Source organism: Sorex fumeus, unplaced genomic scaffold, assembly GCF_029834395.1.
Source record: "Sorex fumeus unplaced genomic scaffold, SorFum_2.1 ptg000007l, whole genome shotgun sequence".
Classification (NCBI taxonomy): Eukaryota; Metazoa; Chordata; class Mammalia; order Eulipotyphla; family Soricidae; genus Sorex; species Sorex fumeus.
The window spans coordinates 26,187,560-26,213,904 of record NW_026606064.1 but is presented as its reverse complement, the minus strand read 5'-3'; positions in this window follow the sequence as shown (position 1 = coordinate 26,213,904).

The following is a 26,345-nucleotide window of genomic DNA, read 5'->3' as shown; positions in this document are numbered from 1 at the left end:
TAGTTATGTTTTATACCTACAAAGTTCCACCGGCACTGATCCTTCCACCAGTGCCAATTTACCACTACTAGTTTTCCCAGGTTCCATCTCCTTATCCCATACTCCTATCCTTTCTTCTTAATAGGTTATATAAACAAAACATAATGCATTGATGATGATGATAGTTTGTCATCTCTATTCTTATTAGTCACAAGTAAGTAAATTAATGCTATTGTTAAAAAGTTTCCATTATCTGTAGAAAGCATGTGAATTTTATTCATAATCAGGTGTTCTTGGCTCTGAGCTAAACAATTAGCAAATTCTGACTCAGTGAGTTGTACCTATAACACTATGTTCTTGCCTACATCAAAATGCCAGTTATTAATATTCGAAATGAGTTTCTTAATGTGTTTATAATTGTAGAATATTTTAAAACAATTTTATTTCAGTACCAGTATTTACAATACTGTTAATTATATTTTTACGCATGCATCATTCCAATGGCACACCTATCACTACAACGATGGGTTTCCTTCCAAGGGCCCCTTACTGACACACTCACTTCCATGAAAGATCAGTTAAAAAAATCTCTATTTCAATGATTTTGGCCATTTGTTGTTCCCTTACTATATTTTTATATTCAAATATGAAAGAGATCATTTGAAAAACTTATTGTAAAAGTAGTGACTCTTTACACATGGTTGAATAAAGTTAAACTGAAGTTCCACAAAATTATGCATGAGGTGTGATGAGAATTGTCATATATTGCCACCATATTGAGTCACATGGGCCTGCTGAGATGCTGGAGATGCTAAGATGCTGGGCCTGAAGAACAATTTTTATTTATTTCTGTGTATTCTTACTTTATTTCTCTACAATTTTTACTAAAATGGAAAAATAAAATATGTATAATAAAAATGCAGTGTGTGTTTGCATAGATAAAAATATCCTGGACCAAGTTGTCAACAGAATGGGAAGGCACATTAATGTAAACATCTTTAAAATGTTTTTTAGAAGACTGTCAAAACAGCCTAAAATCAAGTATCACATAGAATTCTGTGTGATAAATGTTTTGAGTCCATTGGTTTATTAAAAAATTATTATGATCCTCTTAATCATCATTCCAGATATTATTCATAGATGACTAACTTCATTGGTAACTTCCTAAATATTTCTAATGCTTTAGTTTCCTAGTGCTGTTATAATAATTTATGGGAATTTCATGGTTTAAAATAACAAAAATTTATTTTCTAACAGCTCTGGAGCCCAAAAAACTGAAATCAGTAAGAGTTATTCAGCAGCCTATATACCAAGAAAATAGAAAAAATGCTATTATTGCTGCCTCTAATGGTCCCCGGCTTCTTTGTGTTTGTAACCACAGAGCTTCCGGTCTATATGGCGACAAACCATATATGTTTTTTGGCTACAAATTACAAATATAATAACTTTCATGGTAATATTGCCTGTCCTCTTCATTTGTTTATTTTGTGTCATTGAATTTGGACCCACCTTAGTAATCAAAGATGAACTCATCTCAAGATTCTTAATTATATCTCCAAAGACCTTTTTTCTATATCAATTAATATTTATAGGTCCTGAAAATAAGGCATTGCATTTCCTTTATAAGGGTGCACAATTCAAACTGTGTACTTGCACTATTTCTGTTTGTCATAAAGTAAAGATTTAAATGAATACATAGAAAATAAAAAAACTCACAATTTTCTTAAGGTTATACAGATAATTAGTGGCAGGACTAGATAAATAAAATCCCTGCCATTGGACTTTTTTTTTAATTTATTTAATTATTGAATCACTGTGGGAAAAGTTACAGAGCTTTCAGGTTTAGGTCTCAGTCATGTAAATATCAAACACATTTCCCTTTACCAATACTTATTTTTTACCGTGAACCCCAATAGAACCCCACCTCCCACCCCCTCCCAATTCCTGTGAGGCAGATGAGTTCTAGTTAACACTCTATCTACTTTGACTAGATTCATTGTTTCGATAAAAGATGCACCATTATTATTTAGAGTGTACAACGTCCCCTCCCCCCCAAATCAGACATGCTGAAAAAGCATTGTGAAATGATTTGCTTTCTACAGCTGGGTTCAAGAATTAAATGATGTTTGGATTTCTGCTATTTTACTTATTAACCCTGGAAGTATTTCTACTGAGAGTCAGGTAATTAAGAGATTGGTTTCTGTGCTCTGGAGTCGTGGCTGTGCCGGAGAGCAGCTCATGGGGGGCAACTGGTGACCTCGGTAGGGCGTGAAGGACGGGCTGGAATGCCACCCTTCCCATGATTTTTGTCTCCCCCGACCCCCGGCTCAAACCTGCTGTCCACAAGGCTCCCATGCGACTGCCATCTTTCTTTCCAGAGAGGAGAGGGAGAATTGGGCAACACCCTTTCCTCTCCGGGCAGGCATGATGGCGCGGTTTAACACATAGTCCATTCGCTTTTCTGTTCCAAGCTGCTGGTTTTCTGCGTTAAGTCCTTGTGCTTCTGGGGCCGTGGCTGTGCCGGAGAGCCGCTCGTGGGGGGCAACTGGTGAACTCGGTAGGGCATGAAGGACGGGCCAGAACGCCCCTCTTCCCATGAGGTTTTTGTCGCCCCCGATCCCCAGCTCAAACCTGCTGTCCACAAGGCTCCCATGTGGCTTCCATCTTTCTTTCCAGAGAGGAGAGATTTGTTATTGTTATTGAGACATTGATATACACAAAAAGTTAAACATATTTAATCTATGATTTTGATGATTTCAAGACAAATATATATTCATAAAACTGCTGCCATTCCATTTTATTCATCCACTCATCTGCTTTAGTCTCTGGTTATAGGTGTCTTGGCGATGGAGTCACACTTTTATTACATGATATGTTTCCAAAATCTTAATTTTGGCCTTTTATACAACCTAGGCACTACTTCCACTACCCAGCCATCGCCACACTCCAGGACGCTTTCCGGACCCGCGCGGCAGCTCCGGCCGAGACCCACGCACAACTGAAGACCCACAGAACAAGCCGTCGCCACACTCCAGGACGCTTTCCGGACCCGCGTGGCAGCTCCGGCCGAGACCCACGCACAACTGAAGACCCACAGAACAAGGTAAGTGGAACTCTCTGAGACCTTGGACTCCAGGCTCGGCGGACCCAGGGACAGAGCTTCTCTGCTTGCTCCCACCACCACAGGTGACAAAGGGATTCTAATCAGGAGCCCCACCCTACCCTGCCCTGTCTGCTTCCATCAACCACCCAGGGATCGAATTGTGCACAGGAGACCCACCCTACCCAGATAAATACCCCACTGGCAGATTTCCACTCTCGACACTACTTCCACTACCCAGCCGTCGCCACACTCCAGGACGCTTTCCGGACCCGCGCGGCCGCTTGCGGCCGCGCGACACATCATAAGACACTAAATACCCATCTTCTGGAATTGTCGTACCATATTTGATAGGGTGCAAATATGGTAACACCTACAAGGGTGATTAGAGGTCACCCCAAAAGCCTCTATACCTCTCGGAAAGACTGGCAAGCTACCGAGAGTATTCCGCCCGCACGGAAGAGCCTGGCAAGCTATCCGCTGTGTATTCGATATGCCAAAACCAGTAACTACAACTGGTCTCATTCACCTGACCCTGAAGGCTTCACCGACATGGCAGCACTGAGATGGATGAGAAAGGAGAGGCCGACAAAATCTCAAGGCCGACCTAGGCTGCCACAACGAAGGAAGACAAAAATGATCGTCTGTACTTTCAATGCACGTACGCTAGCATCAGATGCATCCATCGAGGACCTGATGGTACAAGCGCGAATGATCAAGTACGACATCATTGGTCTGACCGAGACAAGAAGGCACGAATCTCACCATGCCGTTTTCGACACCGGAGAAGAATTGTTCCTCGGAACATGCGATAAAAGAGGTGTTGGAGGCGTCGGTGTCCCTGTCAACACAAACTTGGCCAAGAGCATTGATTCATTCGAATGCCTAACAACCCGAATCGGACGTTTACATTTGAATAGATGTGGCTCACTGCCTGCAGTTTCTATCTTCGTTGTCTACGCACCAACATCTCATTATGATGAAAGAGAAATCGAGAAGTTCTACATGGAGCTGGAGAAGTTCTATAAAGAAGACCACACCTTCTACAAGATCATTGTGGGTGATTTTAATGCCAAGATAGGACCGAGAAGATCAGCTGAAGAACTTCACATCGGGACCCATGGCCTAGAATGGAACGAACAGGGCGAGAGACTGTCTGAGTTCATCATGTCGACCAAGACCATTCATGGTAACTCACAGTTCCAGAAGGCAGAATCTAAACGATGGACATGGGAGTCTCCCGGTGGACGATTCCACAACGAAATAGACCACATCATATTCAATCGACGGTTTTGCCTGACTGATGTCGCTGTTGTCCCAAAATTTCGAACGGGATCGGACCACCGTCTCCTTCGTGCAAAATTCTACTTCACAGAGCGGGGAGAAAGGGCTGCAAAGTTCAAAAAGAGAACTCCCAGAATGACCACCAACTGGGAACTCTTTGGTACTATTGCGGCAACATGGGAAGATGCCATTGTTGACAACATTGACGAGGAATACGATCGACTGGTTCAGCACCTCCATGAATGTGCGAGGAACGCCAAGAGAGAGATAGCCACAAAAAGTCGCCTATCTTCGAAAACTCTTGAGCTAATTCGCCAGCGTGGTTTGGCGCATGCCTCAGGCAACCGCAAGCTAACGTCCGAGCTTGCAAAGCAGTGCAGAGATGCGATCAAGGAAGACCTCAAAGAGAGAAGAGCAGAAGTACTGGTAGATGCGGCAGAAGCCAGGAAAAGTATTCGTAGCGCCCGCCTGTCCTTCGCCAACTATAAGACCAAGATGACTGCCCTCCGACGTCCTGATGGATCCATCACATCCTCCAGAATGGCAATGGAGAAGATTATCCATGACTTCTACTCAAATCTCTTCAATAGCCATGTCCACTTGCCAACATACCAAATTCCACAGGATGGGTACGTCGTTCCTAATGTTCTCCCTTCCGAAATCCGACACGCCATTTCGTTGGTAAAGAAGCAAACAGCACCTGGCCCAGACAAGGTCAGACCTGAACACCTGAAGAACCTGCCGTCAGTACTCATCAATACACTGGCTCGACTCTTCACTCGCTACCTGTCTGAATGCAAGGTTCCGTCCCAATGGAAAACCAGCAGGACCGTACTACTGTTCAAGAAGGGAGACATCCATGACATTGGCAGCTATCGCCCGATCTGCCTATTGTCTGTCATCTACAAGCTGTTCACTCGAGTCATCCTGAATATTATTGGCAGAACACTAGATGAAGGACAACCATGCGAGCAAGCAGGGTTCCGCAAAGGATTCAGCACCATCGACCATATCCACACGGTAACCAAGCTCATTGAGGTTTCTCGGGAGTTCAAGATGCCGCTCTGCTTAACGTTTATTGATTTAAAGAAGGCCTTTGATTCTGTTGAGACGGAAGCGGTCATTGAAGCCCTAGCCAATCAGGGCATTCAAGCCCAATACATCAGGATCCTCCGTGAGCTGTATTGCGGATTCACTATCAGGATCTCACCATTCTACAAAGAAGTGATCATTGATGTCAAGAGAGGGGTGCGGCAGGGTGATACCATTTCACCAAAACTCTTCAGTGCCACCCTCGAGAACATCATGCGACGACTGGAATGGGAAGGAATGGGACTGAAGATAGATGGTCGGCAACTACACCACCTCCGCTTTGCTGATGACATTGTTTTAATAACACCAAACATCAGCCAAGCGGCACAAATGCTGGCCGACTTTGACCGTGAGTGTGGAAAGGTAGGACTACAGCTGAATCTTACGAAGACAATGTTTATGAGAAACAGCCTTGTTCCTGACGCCCCATTTGCTCTCAATGGAACGACCATCTCCGAATGCAACAGCTATGTGTACCTAGGTCGAGAGGTCAACATGAGAAATGACCTGGCACCCGAGCTGCGCAGGAGGAAGAGAGCGGCTTGGAACGCCTTCAAGAACGTCGAAGAAATAGCTAAGAGGACGAAGAACCTCCGGCTCCGGGCACATCTCTTTGATTCCACTGTTCTTCCTGCATTAACATATGCCTCAGAGACCTGGGCCCTACGCAAACAAGATGAGAACGCCATTCAGGTCTCCCAAAGAAGAATAGAAAGAGCTATGCTTGGAATATCACGTTTCACTCAAATGAGAGAACGAATCCGGAGTTCTGACATCCGTCGACGATCAAGGATCAGGGACGCTGTCTCATATGCCAAGGTGTCGAAAATCAGATGGGCTGGTCACGTAATGAGATTTAAAGACGACCGTTGGACTAGAGCTGTTACTGATTGGATTCCACGGGATGTCAAGAGACCGCGCGGCCGCCCACCTACCAGATGGTCAGACTTCTTTGTCAAGATCATGAACGATCGGTTTGAGGCCCTCCATGTTCCCGGAGCGAAGAGATGCCATTGGGCTACACTAGCACGCGACAGGGACAAATGGAGACGTTACTGGCGCCCGCTCGAGCAAATCGACGACTAACGGGAAGTTAAGTGATTAAGTGATTTACAACCTAGGCACTAAATGAACAATTGTTGAATAAATACATATAAAAACCCTCACTACACATTCCTCTATCAATCATCAGTGCTGGTCAATTTCCATAACATAAGGAAAGTATGTCTACTATTTTGAAGTTGTTTTTTTGCCTAGAGGCCATAAAAATTCAACCACCAATATTTACCTCTTTCTGAAATTACTTAGAATGAAAACTTCTCAGACACAGACTTGTTTAAAGAATAAACTCCAGGATACAATGATAAGAATGGGAACAGGCCATTTCTCATCTTCTTTCTTTTTCATTACAACTTTTAACTAAGGGAAAACTGAAAGAAGTCCTTCATAGATGACCATCTTACTTGGCCCTTTACATAGCTACAGTTACAACCTGACCAATGTGTGACTTGCATTAAATAGTGAGATAAAATGTGTTGCCCGATTATTGGTGGTGACCAATGAGACAGTTTTGTTTTTCCCATACAAATTTAGTGACAACTGAGGACAGCCAAACATCACATCACATTCACCCAGTCACTGTGGCAATAGTTTTGTGAATGAATCAGTCTCTCTTTTTTTCCCTTGCGGGAAAGTGAGGCACTTATTTTGGGAGGAAAATACAATTTTGGAACATAGATGAAAGAGATTGTAAAATCTGATCTGTTTTTCGAATAATCTTTCTCAAAAACTACACATATAACCACCTTTGTTATTTTAGCCTGTTATCATCATTCGTTCATTAACTATTCCTATGTCAGAGCACCTAGATGAATCTTAGTATTCCAACATACATCTCTTTTATGCCATTGTTTAGATGTACTTTATTCTTGAATTTTTTCCCCCAATTTCAGAGATACTTTTTTCTATTTTGCAAATTCCTGAGTTTGGTAAGGAGGCATTACAAAGATGATCATAAATAAAATTTTGTTGCAGGCTACTGAAAAGGAATTTGTGATGCATTTGGAGGTCTGTGTATCGTTGTTTGAAGGAGCAAACTTCAGGGACATTAAAGTGTTGGGTTTGAAATATAACTGATTCGAAGTATACCACTGAGGCATCCTTAGAGATGTACATTTTTTAACTCACAAGGAATGAAACTTTTCTTATGTTCAAATACTTCATAAAATATTTCTTATCACACATTTCACCCAGTTTTTATAGGAAACCGAGGTGAATAAAACAAGTTGAATATCTGGCATAATACCTGGAACATATTAAGAAATAAAATACAATTATTTAAAAGAAGTTGAGATATGACAGATAACTTCAGTACATTTTCTTCATATTTTTGTGGAAATTGTATTGTTTTGTTCCTTTATCATTACTTTTGTACATTTTCCAATGCACAATACTGGGCCCTTAAATATACAGCTCAATAAATTGAGGAAAGATAGTTTCCTCAAGGAAAAAAATACATTAACCAATGCTCTAATACCGGGTCATAAAATCACAGTGTTCTTCATTTTATGTTTAAAACAATAGTTATTAAGTTTGAAGTATGTGAGTCTTAATTATTTTATCTCTTTTGCTAGACTTCATGGGAAACCAACTCATAATTAGAATGCTATGTGAAATCTGAGCCAGAAACGGTAGATGAAGAGAATCATAATTATCATCATGTTTATGTAGTCCAATAAATTAATTTTCACAACATGTATGGTCTTGTTAATAACACAGGAATATTCACATTTCATTGTCTATTTACCCTTTCTTAGAATTATGTTACTGGATGAATAGCATGTTCATTTGCCCCTAACATAAAACTTTTATGACTAATCTCTTAGCAGATTTATTCTTTTTCTTTTTTAATTTAGAAATGCCGATTTATTTCATTAGAAGTAGTTCTTCTGCTTACCAAAAACAATTCTCAAAGTTCAGTTCCATTCATTGTGAGTTAATTCTTACATTATGAATGTCAGGATATTATCACATTTTTCTTATTTGGATCACCTCTAATAGAAATCACTATTTTTTATCCCCATTTTCTCATTCAATAATGGAGATGATGATAGTATTTTCTTCATATGCTTAATAATAGGCTTAATAAAAATAATGTTTTTTACCAAATTTAATAAACTACCAAAGATTATTATTAAATATTTTAAATACTAGAATTCACAAACATTTAGCAGTTATTTGCTATGATCTGACATCATAAACAACAGACTTTGATGATAAGATGTTTTTATTATAAATATCATATATTCAATATGTCAAAGACTGTCCCCTTTGGTCATGTAAAGTGTGAAGACAGAGAGGTGTAGAGATAGGACAGGGAAGGAAATGAGGGCAAAGGAGGTGATCACTCTGAAGGAGGAGGGAGTGCTAAGCAGTGACAAAGTGATATGAATGAAATCCTGTCAGTAACAGCATTATAAACCATAGTGCCCAAGGGGAGGAAAAAAATTAGGTCCCTGCCATAGAGCAGGCTGGGGGTGGGAAGGGAAACTGGTGCCATTGGAGGAGGAAATTGGACATCAGTGAAGGAACTGGTGCTGGAACATTTTATGCCTGGAATTCAATCATGAATAACTCTGAAAATCACAGTGCCTCAATTAAACAAAGAAAAAAGAGTGAAGATAGATTTTATTTTGATCAACAGAGAATAAATTGAAAATAACTGAACACCCTACTAAGGTATAAGGTTCTAGAAGTTGGAATTTGGCAAACTGAATAGTAACGTGTGCGTGTTTGTGTGTGTATGTGTGCGTGTGTGTTTGTATACTTTAAAATGGCTAAATATCTTGTATGTTAAAAGGGTTTTAACAATGGTAGGATGGTACTTTCAGAGCAAACATGAAAAAAAGCAAATGCCACAAATATCCCTGAACGTGGGTAAGAGGAAAAATCCCACAAATTCCCAAGAAATTTCTGTTTAAAAAAGCCTTGAATGATTATCAGTTTCTTTGCAAGGTAATCTAATATTATAAGAAGACAAAGTGTACTGGTTGTTAATACCACCCTATGGCATTGCCTAGAAAAGAATATCCCTCATAGTTACTATAAAATGGCATTATTCTTGTTTCATGTTTTCATGTGTAGCAAGAAGAAACTGTAGGCTAATGAGTCAACAAGTCACTTAGCCAACCTCTTTCAGCAGCATTGCTTTAAATGACTTATTACTTGAATTATTCAGTAATTCTACCAGAAACACAGGAAGGATTATCAGTCACGCTTTCTTAGAAGAGATGTGATGGGAAGGATTAATAGTTTAAAACTTGAAATCATTTCTTAGATACATAAATGTTTGTACTCTAACTTATTTATTTTTTAAATGTTCTGTGAAGAGGACAGAGAGAAAGTACATAGTACAGGGTACCTGAGCCCTGCCAGAGTTCATCCTTGTGGTCAGAGTCGGAGATTAGCTCCAAGCATCTCCTGGTGTGCCATCCACTCTACACAATCTCACCCCCACCCCCCAAAAAAGAGCCAAGAAAGAAATATTTCATGTAATAGTGAGAGTCTAAAATAAAACTTTTACTTTGTTTTTTTAAAATTAAATTTATTTATTTATTTTGAATACCCATCCCACCACCACGGATCCCAGTAACCCTCCCCCCCCCATTCCATCCCCATCCCACCCTGCCTCTGTGGCAGAGCATTCCTTTTTGTTCTCTCTTTTCTATTCGGGGTTCTGGTTTGTAAAAGAGTTAAGCCTGATTTTCAGGGAGAAACGCTGCAGAATTTACTTTCCATTGACCACTTTATTATATATAAGAAGTTGTCGCGCGGCTGCATTTGGAATAAGAGTCCTGGTTCCTGCATAAGTGAGCTATGCTTGTAGAGGCTCATAGTCACCCGGGTTCCCTCTGGAGGAGGCGGGATGCGGCACCTACCCCATCTGGGACTTCCCGGTGATCTCAGCTCTCTTCGGGACTGGGAGCATTCTCAGAAGCTGTGGAAGCCCCCCTGACACCTTTCTTCTCTGTGGCTGTGTGCTGTAAAGATGGCGCTGGGGGGCGGGTTGTGGGCATGACTTCCGGAGTCAGAGGTTACCTGAGTGCCAGGGCAGTCCCAGCAGTTTGCAGTGATAGTCCTGGTTAATGCATAAGCGAGCTATGCTTGTAGAGGCTCATGGTCACCAGGGTTCCCTCTGGAGGAGGCGAAAACTTTTACTTTGAAGAAAAAATCATTTACAGTCAGAAGAAAGCAACCTTGGATTTATCAAGTAGGTAGCATATAGGAAGTAGCCAAATTCATATATTCTATGAATTCTTTGGAAAAAGTATATTTGAATACAGGTTTCCTTTACATAAATAAGTCCATTTCTCTGTTAAAGGCAACTGGAAGGTTGTTTGTTTTCAATGAATCCTTCCTACTCAAAACTTCACAATGTTTCCCATGCTATATAACTACCTCATAGTATAAAATTTTTCCCATGCGAGATAGATCTGGAGTAAAACAAATTTGATCTAAGTCCCTATTATAAATCACTGTAGTTGTCAATTGCTAGCAATATTATATCAGACCGTCACTCGTATTAGCAGTTTACCTCTGCAGGATAGAAAAATTTATTCTTATCTACTTTGATTTTAGTTGACTTAAACAGTCTCAGGGAATAATTTTTTATGCTAATGAATTGCATTTGGCTCACTCTATTAATGAGCAATATCCTGTATTCTGACATTGTAGGGAATGTGACAACTTTAAAATCACAATGGGAGAGAGAAGCAGGTAGAAGTAGAAAATTTTAAATGCCAAAGAGGTTTAGGTTAAAAACTTATGTGAAAATAATACATTTAATAGAGTATATTATTAACTTATAGAGAGTGTTTGTAAGAAAATACCTAATATCCCATAGAAAATTGGTACCAGAAACCTATGAGATCGTCTCAAAAGTTGAAGTATCCTACATTGATTTCAGGAATTTGTTTTGCTTTGCTTTGATCTATGTAATAATACACTTGGGCAAAATTAGGCTCCCATTAAAACATAGCTTCTAGTCTATGAAACTACAATCCTGATCATAATTTAATCCAAGTGAATGAAGAAATAATATACTTTTGTCATAAGACTTGTAAGATTAGAAATATTTCAAAAGTATGACTGGAGATTGTGATAGTGACAAAAAATGTTAGTAGGAATGTAAGTTGGTACAATGGTGCAAGATGGAATATTATTAATGAATATTTAAATATATATACTAAATTTTATTTTGTATACTTAATTGGATGTTTGATCCAGCAATTATAGTGCCTGAAATTTATTCAATAAATATATACTACAACTCAGTACAATGCAATGGCTTATAATGGCAAAAACTGCTAAATCTATTTGTCTTTTATGTTCAGCACTACTTCTTCCTCACCATATTTCTTTGTTTTCCTTCTGTCTCTCTTATTCTGACAAAACACACACATATGCACACACACCTAGTAATACATTAAGAGGGTTAATAATATAGTACTATTAAAAAAGGCAACGTAGAAGCACGTTTCCCTGGCTATATATGCCAGCTAGTTGTGATGCAATAAAGAAACCTATGAGAAAGACTCACATTACACATTTACTCATTCTATTTGTCAGTTTTGTTTTATTTTAAAATTGTTATACTAACAGTATTCTCTATTTCATACAATTTTGCTTCATTTATCAGTTGTGAGGCCACACTTTGTAGAGCTATAGGGGATGGGGCCACTCCCAAGGCCACTTTGGATGGTGTGTGGAAAGTCAGGCAGGGAAGGGATTGAATCCAGGCCCTTGAATTTATAAGAATATGTTCTGTACTTGATACCACCCTCCATATATGTGATCATATAATCTTTGATAAGGGAGCAAGAAATATAAAGTGGAACCAGAAAAGTCTCTTTAACAAATGATGCTGGCAAAACTGGACAACTACATGGAAAAAAATGGGCTCATACGTCTACTTAACACCATGCACAAAAGTCAGATTAAAATGAATTAAAGACCTCAACATCAGATCAGAATCTTTAAGATACATTGAAGAAAAGCTCACCAAAACCCTCCACGACGCTGAAGCTGAAAGTATCTTCAAAGATAAAACACCATTGGAAAGCAAGTGGAAACAGAGATAAACAAATGGGATTATTTTAAACTAAGAAACTTCTGCACCTCAAAAGAAACAGTGACCAGAATACAAAGACAGTCTACAGAGTGGAAAAGGACATTAACCCAATACCCTTCTGCTAAGGGTTTAATATCAAGGATATACAAGGCACTGGTTGAACTCTATGGATGGAATGGGAAGAAAATATTCCATCCCATCAGAAAAATAGCATTTTTAAAATACAGCTACACTGTGACCTAAATGGTACACTGTGACCTACATTGTACCATAAAGTACCTAAATTGTACCATATAATACCATAAAGCACCATAAAGTACCATAAAGTCTTCTAGATTTCTGCTTCTAAATTACATTTTTCTTTAAAATTCTACAAGATCATCTATTTGATTTGGCCACCTTTTACTTAAAAGTAAATATAGAAAGGGGTAGTGGGGAGTGGCGGGGGTGATGGAGAAGATAGCTCAAAAAACAGGAATACCTGACTTACAAATGTGAGTCTCCAAGTTTGATTCCTGGTGCTTTATGCCCCTACCAGAAACTCCTTGGTGACACTATGGTGACCCTCGGGATACCTCCAGGGTTGCCCTGGTGGTACCAGCATTACTTTCCCCTCCTCAAAAAAATAAGGTTAACAAAAGTAATTTTATGACAAATAAAATAGTGCTCTTGAATCTGTATTATCATTATCATAATCTGTATTATCACTTTTTGATAAATCCTTCTATCATCTCAGAGATTAAAACAGTTCAAAACTGTTTCTACTCCTAACTACTCATTGGGTTAATCCTATGGTAGATAATAAATAAAATCTTGGACAAGTTATTAAGTTATATTTAAGTTATTGTCTTGTTAGCGTCGAAAGTGTAAAATGCAATTCATTTTGTTTCATCAAAGTTTCAAGAGTCTCCAAAAGGAGAAAACAAAATAAAATGTCAGTCGTGAAATCTTAGTCAACCATTACAAAGATTATTCCATTAACTACAGCATGAGTAAGTAAGACAGGATTAGTGATTTTCAGAAAATTGTTGTTATATGTCCTACTATGACATTTTTTTCCTTCTTCCCATAGTCTCACCCATAATTAGTCAAAGCATTTATGTCAGTATAACAAAGGTAAGCACATTGAATGAAGAAGAAGCAGCTGTTCACTAAAAGATGGACTGAAGTAAGAAACCAAAGAAACATAATTTAAGGGGAAGCAAATGTAGCTGATAATTTCAAATTCTAAAGAGAATTTTTGAAAAACCTATACAAGTAACTAAAATGAAATACAGTTTTGAAAGTGTTGTTTTAAAGTTCAGACACATAGTAACAGAATTAAACTGTAAGTCTAGGTAAAACCATGCCATTTCTCCTCCCTAACTTATTGCTGAAGATAATAGAAATATTGCTAGTAGAAAATGAGATATGGAAAAGAAATGGAATTAACACTTTCCACTCCTCTTTTTCAGACTTTCAAATCTTCACCAGTCTGCAACAAAGAGCCAAAGGACCAGTTTTAAATTTGAACAGTGTATGATAATATTAGATATGCTATATCCTGAATTATTGGAAGTTATTTTTGGATTTTTTTGAGTTTTAGTCTATATTCATAAAAAATCAACTCCTTACAGAAGGTTGAATGGTTAAAATGTATATATAAGAATATCCTAGAAGAAGACTTAGTTGGCTTGCTTTTAATCATATCCCCAACATTAAATAAGTCAGTAGGATGAATCAGAAGATATACAGTGGTTGGTAAATGCAACTGAAAAATATATATATGATATTTGTACCTATAGAAGATGTGACATATAATGATTATAGAAAGACAAAAATAAAACTGGTTATATCCCTGCCCACACCAAATTTGTAACTAAAGTGAAATGAATAAAGTGCTCCATTCACTGGTAAGGAAAGTAAGATTTATGAGTCTTGACAACTGACAGTTTTTGTAAGTGGTTGTGATGACTTACTGACAGCCATAGTTAACAAAGGTCTCAGGGTGAAAAAAAGATTAAGAAATGCTGTGAAACAGACAGACAAGTAAAACTTCACAGCTGTACTTCAGGCAAAGAAATGTGTTCATTTGTTAGAGAGTCTACTTATGAAATGAGTGGAAAGTTCTTTAGAGAATTCTCAGGAGATATTTAATTTATAAGATTACATTTATTAACTTAATTGTTTTCCAAACTCACTGACTTTTTAATAGAAGACAACTTCATTCAAGTCCCTTAACTATAATCAGTTTATTACACAATACTCATTTCTTTTTTACATAATTATATTAAATAAGTATTTAATTAAAACATTAAATATTATGAAAATAATCAGACATTAAACAAAGATCAATAAAATGAAAGGAATAAGACCACTAAAAGGAAAAATTATTGAAAAGGTTAGAGTAGGGTAAAGGAAACTAGGGATGATAGTGATGAAGCTTCAGGTTAGCAATACCTTAAGATCCTGTTGTAGACATAGAATGTATTCCTACCCCTCAATGCATGGAGAGAGCAGGTACCAGTTAAAGTAAGACCTGAAGATTTAAGAAAAGGATCATTCCAAAGCACTTTATTGGCATGTCGAAAGTAGACTATGGACTGAACATGTTTGCCACTCAATGCCTCTTTTGCAGACCACAACACCCAAAAGGAGAGAGAGAACACAGGGGATTGCCCTGCCACAGAGACAGGGGGGATGGGGGATGGGGGTGGGGGGGATATTATCCATGGTGGTGAAAAATGGGCACTGGTGGAGGGATGGGTATCTGATCATTGTATAATTGAAACCCAAGCACAAAAAATTGTAAATCTACAACTGTAAAAAAAAAATAAATAAAATAAAGGGGAAAAAAATGAAAAAAAAAAAAAAGCACTTCATTGGAGTACTTTTCTCATGAAGAAAGACAGTCAGCTTGGACCATGGCAGTATAGGAAGCTCTGAATTCTTCTTTCCCTACTCATCAATATTGCTCTTCTACCTCATGTGGGCAAAACTAATCAATACACCAAAGGAAAAAGGATTTCATTCTACACAATCTGTCCTGGTGTTAGTATTGAGAGATACTCTAATGACAATATATGCTTCTAACTTTCTGCTAGTCCTAAACTAAAGAACTGTAAGTTATCTTAGAAGCTTCTGATGTAGATAGGTTTATTCAGTCTCCTATCCACCTTCTCAGGATTCTTTCCTTTAATGTATAGGCTAGAGGTTTATTGACCAAATTTCCTATAAATGCATTGCAATGACTGCTCTGGATGAGAAACCTCTGCTACCAGGACATGGCCACACACATCTGTGAATTTCGGAATGCAAACATAATGCAGTTTTGTGGCGGAGGGCAGCATTTTCTGATGACAGCTCTCCTTTCATGAGATTTTGAATATAATCCTATTCAAGATACTCTCTTCTTCAGTTCTTTCAATAATTTTATAAGCACATGTTTATCTAAAACAAATTTTGAAGTGCTAAAATAAGCAATATTATGCTGTTTCCTGGCCTGGAGTGTTCCAAAATTCGAAGCTACTAGCCCTACTCTTCAGCATACACCATGAATTCAAAGTCACTATTTGATTCAAGTGTAGCTTGAAATTCTAGATCACTGATAATACCAAACTTCCTTTGTGAAACTATTTCCTCTATGTAATATACTCTTGCTCATTATTCAACTCGATATTTAACTCCAAACAAAAGTTCCTCATAGAATTCTTTTTCTGCACTTCTCTATTTTTTTAGCCCTCATTCTCTTTCTCCTTCCCCAATTTTCATTTTCTCACCTCCTTTCCATTTTCCACTCCAGTCTATTTCTTCTCCCCTTTCCTCCTATTTCTCTCCATGTCACTGGCCTTGACTTTTTTGTTCTTCTCTTTACACCCTATCTTTTATCCTCTTCTACTCTGTCTCCTCTCTCAGCTCCTTCTCTCCCTGATTTATATTTTTCTTCTTTTCTCTTCTCCACCTGCTCTTCTCGGCCTGGCTCATGGCACATTTCTATGTGTCTATAGCAATCAACTAACCATCCTTACTCATTAGATGATACTCACCTTTGTCTCAAATATTTATCTATAGTTCCCCCTAAACATACAAGGGAAAGACTCTTGCTTGTTTGTTTGCTTTCTTGATTTGTGTGTATGTGTGTCAAATTCACCAGGGTCTGTTCCAATAGATAGTTTTATATAGCCATAGGCTGATAAATATTTTCAGATTAATTACTAGAGAACTGAGAAAAATTTCTTTTCACATGCAGACCTCATCTTTATAGACTATAAAAAACAGAAGCCCATCATTTGCAAAATTAACACCCCAAAATTGCCATATGCCACCAGATATCTTTAACATTCAAGCTCAAATAAGAATGTCTGTATTTTGTCAATGATTTCTACTTGAAGATGAATATGTACATTTTAATCACCAGGAAAAAATAATTTAACTTGTGCGTTTTAAAAAATCTCACTCAAAAACTTGAAAGTCACATGTATCACTACTAAATGCACAGAGAAGCATTTGTGGACTCCCAGGAATTAATAAGCTGTTCTTTATTCTCTTATGTAATTTTTATATATAAAATGTACATCCATTTGTGTTTTAATTTAGACATAGGGAAAAAAAGGCTCTGGGTTTTCAAAAGCAAAGTATAGAAGAAACACTAAATATTGACATAAATTACTTTAGAAGCAATGTAGTACTGTCCTCCCGCTGCTCATCAATTTGCTCAAGCGGGCTCAGTAACGTCTCCATTGTGAGACTTGTTGTTACTGTGTTTGGCATATTGAATACATCATAGGGAGCTTGCCAGGCTTTGGTGTGCAGGCAAGATACTCTTGGTAGCTGGGCTCTTTGAGTGGGGCAGAGGAATCGAACCTGGGTCAGCCATGCCGGCCGCATACCAAGAAATAGTAATGATATAAGAAAATTCTTTAAAAAATCACCATATTAACACAAAATATTGATTGTTTATTTTTAATGAAGATGACTGTCATAGCAAGAAAACTGTAGTCTTTCTATCAAGACTTATTGCCAAATTTACCTAAGTGAACTTAAGCGGTTGCTTACTTTCACTGAAGTTCACTTAGGTCACATATTAAACAGGAAAACTCAGTTTCGTCTCTTTGATTCTCTTGAATTAAGGCACAAGGATATCATCACAGAAAATTTCCTGAGTGAAAACTAATGTTATAGCAGATGTTGATGATCACATCTTAAAAACACTCATTGCAGCTAAAGCACATGGCACAGCACTTTGATTTATATCAATCATCTCTCAGGTCTGGCAAGAGAAAAAGGAAACTGTAAAGCAGAACTCAGAGAACAGATTAGTTATTCTTATGATATTTCAATCACATCTATGAAAAGCACTCCTATCCTTCCATCATAAAGATGTTTGGTACAGAACTGGTCTAAGATGTAGATGTTCAATCTGAGAGAGTGCCTTGTATCCAGATGCTTCAGTGCCATATTGAGCAGGAATTTGCACTTATTTTGCGTTCAGTATTAACTATTATTTTTCATTCTCTTTTATGGTTCATGGCACTGATGGTTTGATTTATTCAATGTGCAGTGAATTGTTGGCTCTTACTTTCTATTCAAATATCACTGTCAATGTTCTTATCCTCCCGTTGTTCATCGATTTGCTCAAGCGGGTCCAGTAATGTCTCCATTGTGACACTTGTTACTGTATTTGGCATATCAAATAAGTCACGGGTAGTTTGCCAGGCTTTGACGTGCAGACGAGATACTCTCAGTAGCTTGCTTGGCTCTCCAAGAGGGGCAGAGGAATCGAACCTGGGCCAGCCAGGTTGGACACATGTAAGGCAAACGCCCTACTCACTGTGCAATCGCTCCAACCCATTTAAAATATAATAAATGTTAAAATATAGGTTTATAATCATGACATTAGTTTCAAGAAGTGTGACTAGATAAATAGAAATTTTGAATTTGGGAACTTTATATTTTGGTTTCAATGACAGCAATTTATTACAATATTTTAGAGAAAATTAACTTTTAATCAAAATTAAGAAAATAGTATTTGCAATTTAGGAACAAAGATCATCTATAAATTATCAATTTGAGGTCTTTGAATTGATGAAGTTTAACCTGGGGGTGTACCTTAATCCATAATCCATTAGGTACTATTCAAAATTGATTTCAGGGAAGTTCCCTCTAGGGAATAAACTACAGAATCTCCTTGTGATGATTATGTTTCTTAAAAGTGCTGCTTCATTACCATTCCATTATTCACAATGTTGATTTTCATCTGGTACTTCAAAGATCTAAACTTTTGTTCATCAAATATTAAATTACTGAGGTATTACATGAAAGATATTTAGACAACGTGTAGATTATTGACTATATTCCAATATAGTATATTACCTTCACATGTTCTCTTTTCTAATCCCTCTTTTGCCTTTAGCAGAATTCCCAAGTCAATCAGATACTAGTTTATTATTAACCTAATGGATCAATGAGTGTATAGTATAGATTTTTCAGTGATTAAATAATACAAAATAGATATGTAAAAAATATAACTTGATGGGGCTGAAGTGGGTAGGGCATTTGCTTTGCACTTGGACAACCAGGGTTCTATTCCCAGCATCCCATATGGTCCCCTGAGCACCGCCAGAGATAATTCCTGAGTGCAGAGCCAGTAGTAACCCCTGTGCATTGCCAGGTGTGACCCCAAAAGCCATATATATTTGTGCATATATATATAATTTGAGGAATTACTAGAGGATCATAGAAATATTGTCAAATTGGGAATTAGTATACTGTTTTTTTTCTATTGAGTCAAATTTTTCTTCTTTTTTGAAAATACGGGTTGAAAGTAGTCTCTCATATGCTTTAAACTGCATAACTGACTATTAGAGTTATTTATCTGACCTGGAATTAACACACAATGCCTGTGTCTGCTTTGCTAATGAAAAATACAAATAAACATCTTTATTCTCACACCCACCCTTCATACTTTTCTCTTAAACATGGAGTGATCACATAGAATATTCAAATGGCTTTATATTAGTTTTATTTTTGCTAACTCATTATTAATTTTGGCACCATGATTTACAATACTGTTAATAATAGATTTCTACACATACAATATAGTATATTACAATATTCAATACTAGGCCCTCCACCGTCTGCTTCTGTCAGCCACTGTTTCAGTGTTTCCTCACTTCCTTCAGTTCCTTCCCATTCTCCCAGCTACCGTGAGCTCAGTTCTATAGACCAGTTGTCAGGTTCTGTTGACTTTGTGCATTTGTTATTGCCTTATTTATTTATATACCAGCTTTGTTAGAAATCATTATGTATCTATCTCTCTTTCTGACTAACTTAACTCAAGCATGACACTCTCCATAAAATTATATAGCTTTTCTCAAAGCTGCATAGCATTTCATTGTCTGTAATTTTGGGGTTTTGGGCAGGTAGTCGTGGTAGTGGCTATGTGTGTGTGTATGTTTTCCAGATTTTGACTCTTGAAAATAGTATTGAGCTACATATAGGAGCAAAAATGTCTTTCAGAACAGAGATTTGGGTTCTTTAGGGTTAATATCAAGAAATGTAATGACTCAGTCATATGAAAACTCAATTCTTAATTGATGAGGGAAGTCTCTATATCATTTTTCATAGATGATGAACTAGACAATACACCATCCAACAGTTGATAAGGGTTCCTTTTCCTCCACATTGCCATAAGCACTGATGTGTATATTTTGAGTATTGTGAGATTAAATCTCATGTCTTTTTGATTTGCATTTTTTTCTGAGAATAAGTGATAAAGAGTACTTTTTCAAACAACTATTGGCATTTGAATGTCTTCTTTGAGAAAATGTCTATTAAGTTCTGCTCCCTAATTTTAATCAGCTTGTTTGTTGTTGCTGTTCAGTCCAAGTGTTTTAAAAAGTATATACATAGCACAGTGGTAGGATGTTTGCCTTGCGCGCAGCCAACATGGCCGACCCGAGTTCGATTCCTCCGCCCCTCTCAGAGAGCCCGGCAAGCTACTGAGAATATCTCGCCCGCAAGGCAAAGCCTGGCAAGCTATCCATGACATATTCAATATGCCAAATACAGTAACAATTGTCACAATGGAGATGTTACTGGGCCCGCTTGAGCAAATCAATGAATAACGGGAGGACCATGACCGGACCGTGATACCTCATGACAAACATCTCAAGGACAATAACAGTCTGAGGATTAAAAATAATTCAGAAAATAGAGACAAACACAATAAAACTATATAAAAGTTAAAATAAAAAACAGAATACCTATTTCAAATTATATCTTGGTTTTATTTTGGAAAGAATGATAAGATTTATCTATATAAATGTATATACTTTATGTATATAACTATATATAAAATATAAAAACAATATAAATTATTTTATGTTATGAAACACATTCATTATAAAGTGTGTATTTTCTTTGTAAGTTTAGAAAAGAGATCTTTAAAGCATTAATTTTAAAATTCTTTTAATTTTAGTTTTTAAATAAAAAGAAATTGTATTTAGTCAAAAATGGTTTAAAGGGGTAAAAGAGATTAGGGAACAGGCAATGATGCAAATTAGAAAATTCTGATGTGACTATTGAAACTGATGTTTTTACATACTCAAATATCAATTCACTGAGATAGTAAGTTTTAGACCATCATTGAATACCATTGCCCTTTGCAATGTCAATTTACCAAACATTTACATTTAAGCAACTGAATTAAACCTAAGCCTCAAAGGGTTAGAAGGCATAATTTTACTAAGAAAAGAAATTCCTTCTGGAGAGAAACAGTGATGAAACTTTATCCATTGTGGACTAAAGGATATATCAAAATATGAGACTATAAATATACACTCATAAACACATAAATAGTGAGATATCTAAAAGAAGAAACTAAATATGCAGCTTATTCCTAGATTATTACAGGCAACATTCACAAATTGTCTATCTTTGTTATTTTAATAATTTAAATAGAACCTTAAATCCTTTTGACAATAATTAACCAAAATAATATATGTATAACTAATTTAAGTATTTCTATATAGATAAGCATATAGATATGAAATGAAATATTATTTTGCCTGAGAAAGATGAAATAATCTATCCACTTGAGATATAATGGCATATCATCAATATTATCAAATGAAGTAAGTTAGACAAATAGAGATAATGTATGATATATGTATATGTGTATGTGAAATGTAAAGTAAAATAAAATTACAAGAATAGATAGTTGAACTATAGGGGGATGGGAAAATGAAGAGATGTTGATCAAAGAGTGAAAACATCCAATGAAAAATAACTAACTGGATCAAAATAAAGTACTCATCTTACTACAGAACACTGAAACTTGGAATGGAATGAATTTTTCTCATTTTAAAATTCTTTACAGAGATCACAACCAACAGTTCTCAGGAGGCTGGAGAATTTCCAGCAGAGTTTCTTTTGGCACAGGCAGGTGGTGTTGGAGGCAGTGGTTTTCAGGAGACACAAGGGTCATAAGCAGAAGTGCAAAGAAGCTACCAGTGCGATAGTGAGCAATGAGATGGGGGATGGAGCATGTTAGCCAGAGAAGTCACTGCTTTGCATATGATGCTCATGTGCTCTATCACTTGAGGACTCTCCCTGGCCCTGGCATCAGACATTCCAACATCAGCATATAAAGCAATATAACAGTAGCAAATAATTGAGTGGGAACAAATGAACACTGGTAGAGGGAAGTTGACACTGGTGGCAGGATTAATGATAGAACACTGTGGCTCAAAAACCCAACTATGAATAACTTTGTAACTCACGGTGGTTTAATAAAATGAAATTTGAAGAAAAAATAAAATAAAAGTTGTCTAAAATTTTTTTAAAAATCCAAAACAGATATTATGGAACAATTTTGTTATATTTACTCTAAAGTCTTTCAAGTATTAAGGATAAAATAACAGAGCTAAATCTGTAAAAATGTAGGAATTCCATGAAAAATTTATATTCATAAATCAAACCCCTTAAATATAATTTGTTAAAAATGACTCTCAATTAATCAATCAAAATTTGGGAGATTAAAAGAAAAAATAGCATAATTTTGTATAATAAAACCAATAAAATGTGAAGAAAACAATGGAAAAATGCTTTTCTAACAAGTTGTGCAATAAAACAGATGAAGAATAGTTTAAAACAATGTCCTTTTTGTATAAATACAAGAAGATAGTTAATATGCTTCTGTAACTTGGGATTTAATTGGCTTTGAATATTATTCCCTACTATTCCCTAATATTCCCTTTGAATATTATTCTCATCTGCTTTTTTGATTTAAGCCTCAGTTGCCCTTAGTTCCTAGCACCCAAAAGCAGGGTCCTGACAAGGGACTGAATGGACCCAGGGCAAACCGTGTGCTACCCTGGCATCGAAATGGGCCAGGCCAAAGTGCCACGATACTATAAGTTGGGAGTTTGATCATGGACAAATGCTGTTATGATCCAAAAGTAACGACGAGACTAGGATCCTGCTAGGGATAGGAAAGACTTCTCTGGCCTGAGCACTGTAGTATGAGATCAAGATGACCCCAGGAGAGGAATTCTATAAGCTTAATGTATGTCTTACTGTGTATATACAAAATGATTAATATTATGAATGCTTATATGTTTGTTGGACAAGGAGAGGAGAAACACACCCATGGCATTCCACTCTAGGATGGATCCTGGTAAATGAGAATCTGTCCTAGCAACATCCCCTGAGGGAAAGAACTTTACCCTTATTGATTGTGACCACACCTAGTGTAAATCCCAACCCCTCATGGGGGGGGGGGGTTAACTAGACTGTAAAAGTGGGCTGGGAGGTCCAGTTTCCAGGTCCAGAGGGAGAAAGAGAGAGAAGGAAGGAGAATGAAGTGGGCTCCAGAAAGAGAAGTAGCACGGGGTAGGAAGAAGCAGGAGGGGAATCAGAAGAGAATGGAAAGGAGATTGGAATAAACTGCAACTGAGACCAACCAGCCTGGCCCTTGTTGTTCCTTCCTTCACCTGCCCATTGCCATCGACCTCCCTGGGTTGGGGGAAGCAGAGTAGACTACTGAACAGGGGTGGCGGGAGAGATAGAGTGCCACCGCTGCCACCCACAAACCACCTTCAGCTCAGCTATACAACATCATTTATTGGCCTTATCCCAGAGATCCATAAATCTATAAAGAGATCAAAAGTCGCAGTCAGGACCTGCAGTGTGTGATGCTACAGGTGAGTGAGTACACCCTGTAGGGCAAATGCCAATAGTTCATTTCTTTGGAAAAGATGAAAAAAGGGCCATGATCCAGAGACACAGAAAAGAATCTCCAAAACATGCAGCTTTCTGCAGAGATGCCTCCAGAATTTATTTTTTTTTAATTTTTTTTTATTAGTGAAACACCATGAGGTACAGTTGTAGATTTACAATTTTTTGTGCTTGGATTTTGATTATACAATGATCAGATACCATCCCTCCACCAGTGCCCATTTTCCACCACCATGGATAATACCCCCCCCCACCCCCATGCCCCCATCCCCCCTGCCTCTGTGGCAGGGCAATCCCCTGTGTTCTCTCTCTCCTTTTGGCTGCTGTGGTCTGCAAAAGAGGCATTGAGTGGCAAACATGTTCAGTCCATAGTCTACTTTCAACATGCATCTCCCCTCCTGGAAGGATCCTCCAAACACCCTTTATTTGGTGTTCCCTTCTCTATCTGAGCTGCCCTTTCCTCTAAAATGCCCGACTGGCCACTAAGCCATGGAATAATCCTCCTGGTGCTGATCTCAGCTATTCTTGGGTATTAATCTCATATTTTGTTACTTTATATCCCCCAGATGAATGTAATCTTTCTATGTCTATCCCTCTCTTTCTGACTCATTTCGCTTAGCATGATACTTTCCATGTTGTACCACTTGTATATAAATTTCATAACTTCATCTTTTCTAACAGCTACATAGTACTCCATTGTGTAGATGTACCAAAGCTTCTTTAACCAGTCATCTGTTCTTGGGCATTCAGGTTTCTTCCAGTTTCTGGCTATTGTAAAGAGTGCTGCAATGAACAAACAAGTGCAGATGTCACTTCGACTATACATTTTTGCCTCTCTGGGATATATTCCCAGGAGTGGTATTGCTGGGTCAAATGGGAGCTCAATTTCTAATTTTTTGAGAATCGTCCATACTGTTTTCCAGAAGGGCTGAACCAGTCGACATTCCCACCAACAGTGAAGGAGTGTCCCTTTCTCGCCACATCGGCGCCAGCATCGGTTGCTTTTGTTCTTTTGAATGTGGGCCAGTCTTTGAGGTGTGAGATGGTATCTCATTGTGGTTTTGATCTGCATCTCCCTGATGATTAATGACATAGAGCATTTTCTCATGTGCTTTTTTGCCATTCGGATTTCTTCTTTGAGAAAGTTTCTGTCAATTCATTGCCCCATTTTTGGATGGGGTTGGATGTGTTCTTCTTGTGGAGTTTAACCAGTATTTTGTATATCCTGGATATCAACCCCTTGTCAGATGTGTATTTGGCGAATACCCTTTCCCATTCTGTAGACTGTCTTTGTATTTTGGTCACTGTTTCTTTGGAGGTGCAGAAGCTTCTTAGTTTAAGATAGTCCCATTTATCTATCTCTGTTTTCACTTGCTCAGTCAGTGGCATGGCATCTTTGAAGATGCCATTAGCTTCAATGTCATGGAGGGTTTTGCCAACTTTGTCTTCTATGTACCTTATGGTTTCTGGTCTGATGTTGAGGTCTTTAATCCATTTTGATCTTACTTTTATACATGGTGTTAGGCAGAGTTCTAAGCCCATTTTTTTGCATGTAGCCGTCCAGTGATGCCAGCACGATTTGTTAAAGAAGCTTTCCTTACTCCACTTCACATTACTTGCACCTTTATCAAAGATTAGATGATCATATGATTGAGGGGAGATGTCAGTGTATTCAACCCTGTTGCATTGGTCTGCAGTTGCCTTTGTTCCAGTACCATGCTGTTTTAATTATTACTGCTTTGTAGTACAGTTTGAAGTCAGGGAGGTTGATTCCTCCCATTTTCTTTTTCCCAAGAATTGCTTTAGCTATTCGTGGGGGCTTATTGTTCCATATAAATTTCAGGAGTGTTTGCTCCATTTCTTTGAAGAATGTCATGGGTATCCTTATAGGGTTTGCATTGAATTTATACAATGCTTTTGGTAGTATTGCCATTTTGACATTGTTAAGTCTCCCAACCCATGAGCAGGGGATATCTTTCCATTTCCTCATGTCCTCTTTTATTTCCTGAAGTAGCGTTTTGTAGTTTTCTTTGTACAGGTCCTTTACTTCCTTAGTTAAGCTGATTCCTAAGTACTTGATTTTCAGGGGCACGATTGTGAACGGGATGGTTTTTTTCATGTTGCTTTCTTCTCTCTCACTGTTTGCGTATAGGAAAGCCATGGACTTTTGGGTATTGATTTTATAACCTGCAACTTTACTATACGAGTCTATTGTTTCTAGGAGTTTTTTGGTGGAGGTTCTTGGGTTCTCTAGAGTAGAGTATCATATCATCTGCGAATAGTGAGAGCTTGATTTCTTCCTTTCCTACCTGAATGCCCTTAATATCTTTTTCTTGCCTAATCGCTATTGCAAGTATTTCCAGTACTATATTGAACAGCAGTGGAGAGAGTGGGCATCCTTGTGTCGTCCCTGATCTTAGAGGGAAGGCTCTCAGTTTTTCCCCATTGAGGATGATGTTTGCTGTAGGCTTGTGGTAGATGGCTTTAATTATATTGAGGAAGGTCCCCTCTATACCCATTTTGGCTAGGGTTTTCATCATAAAG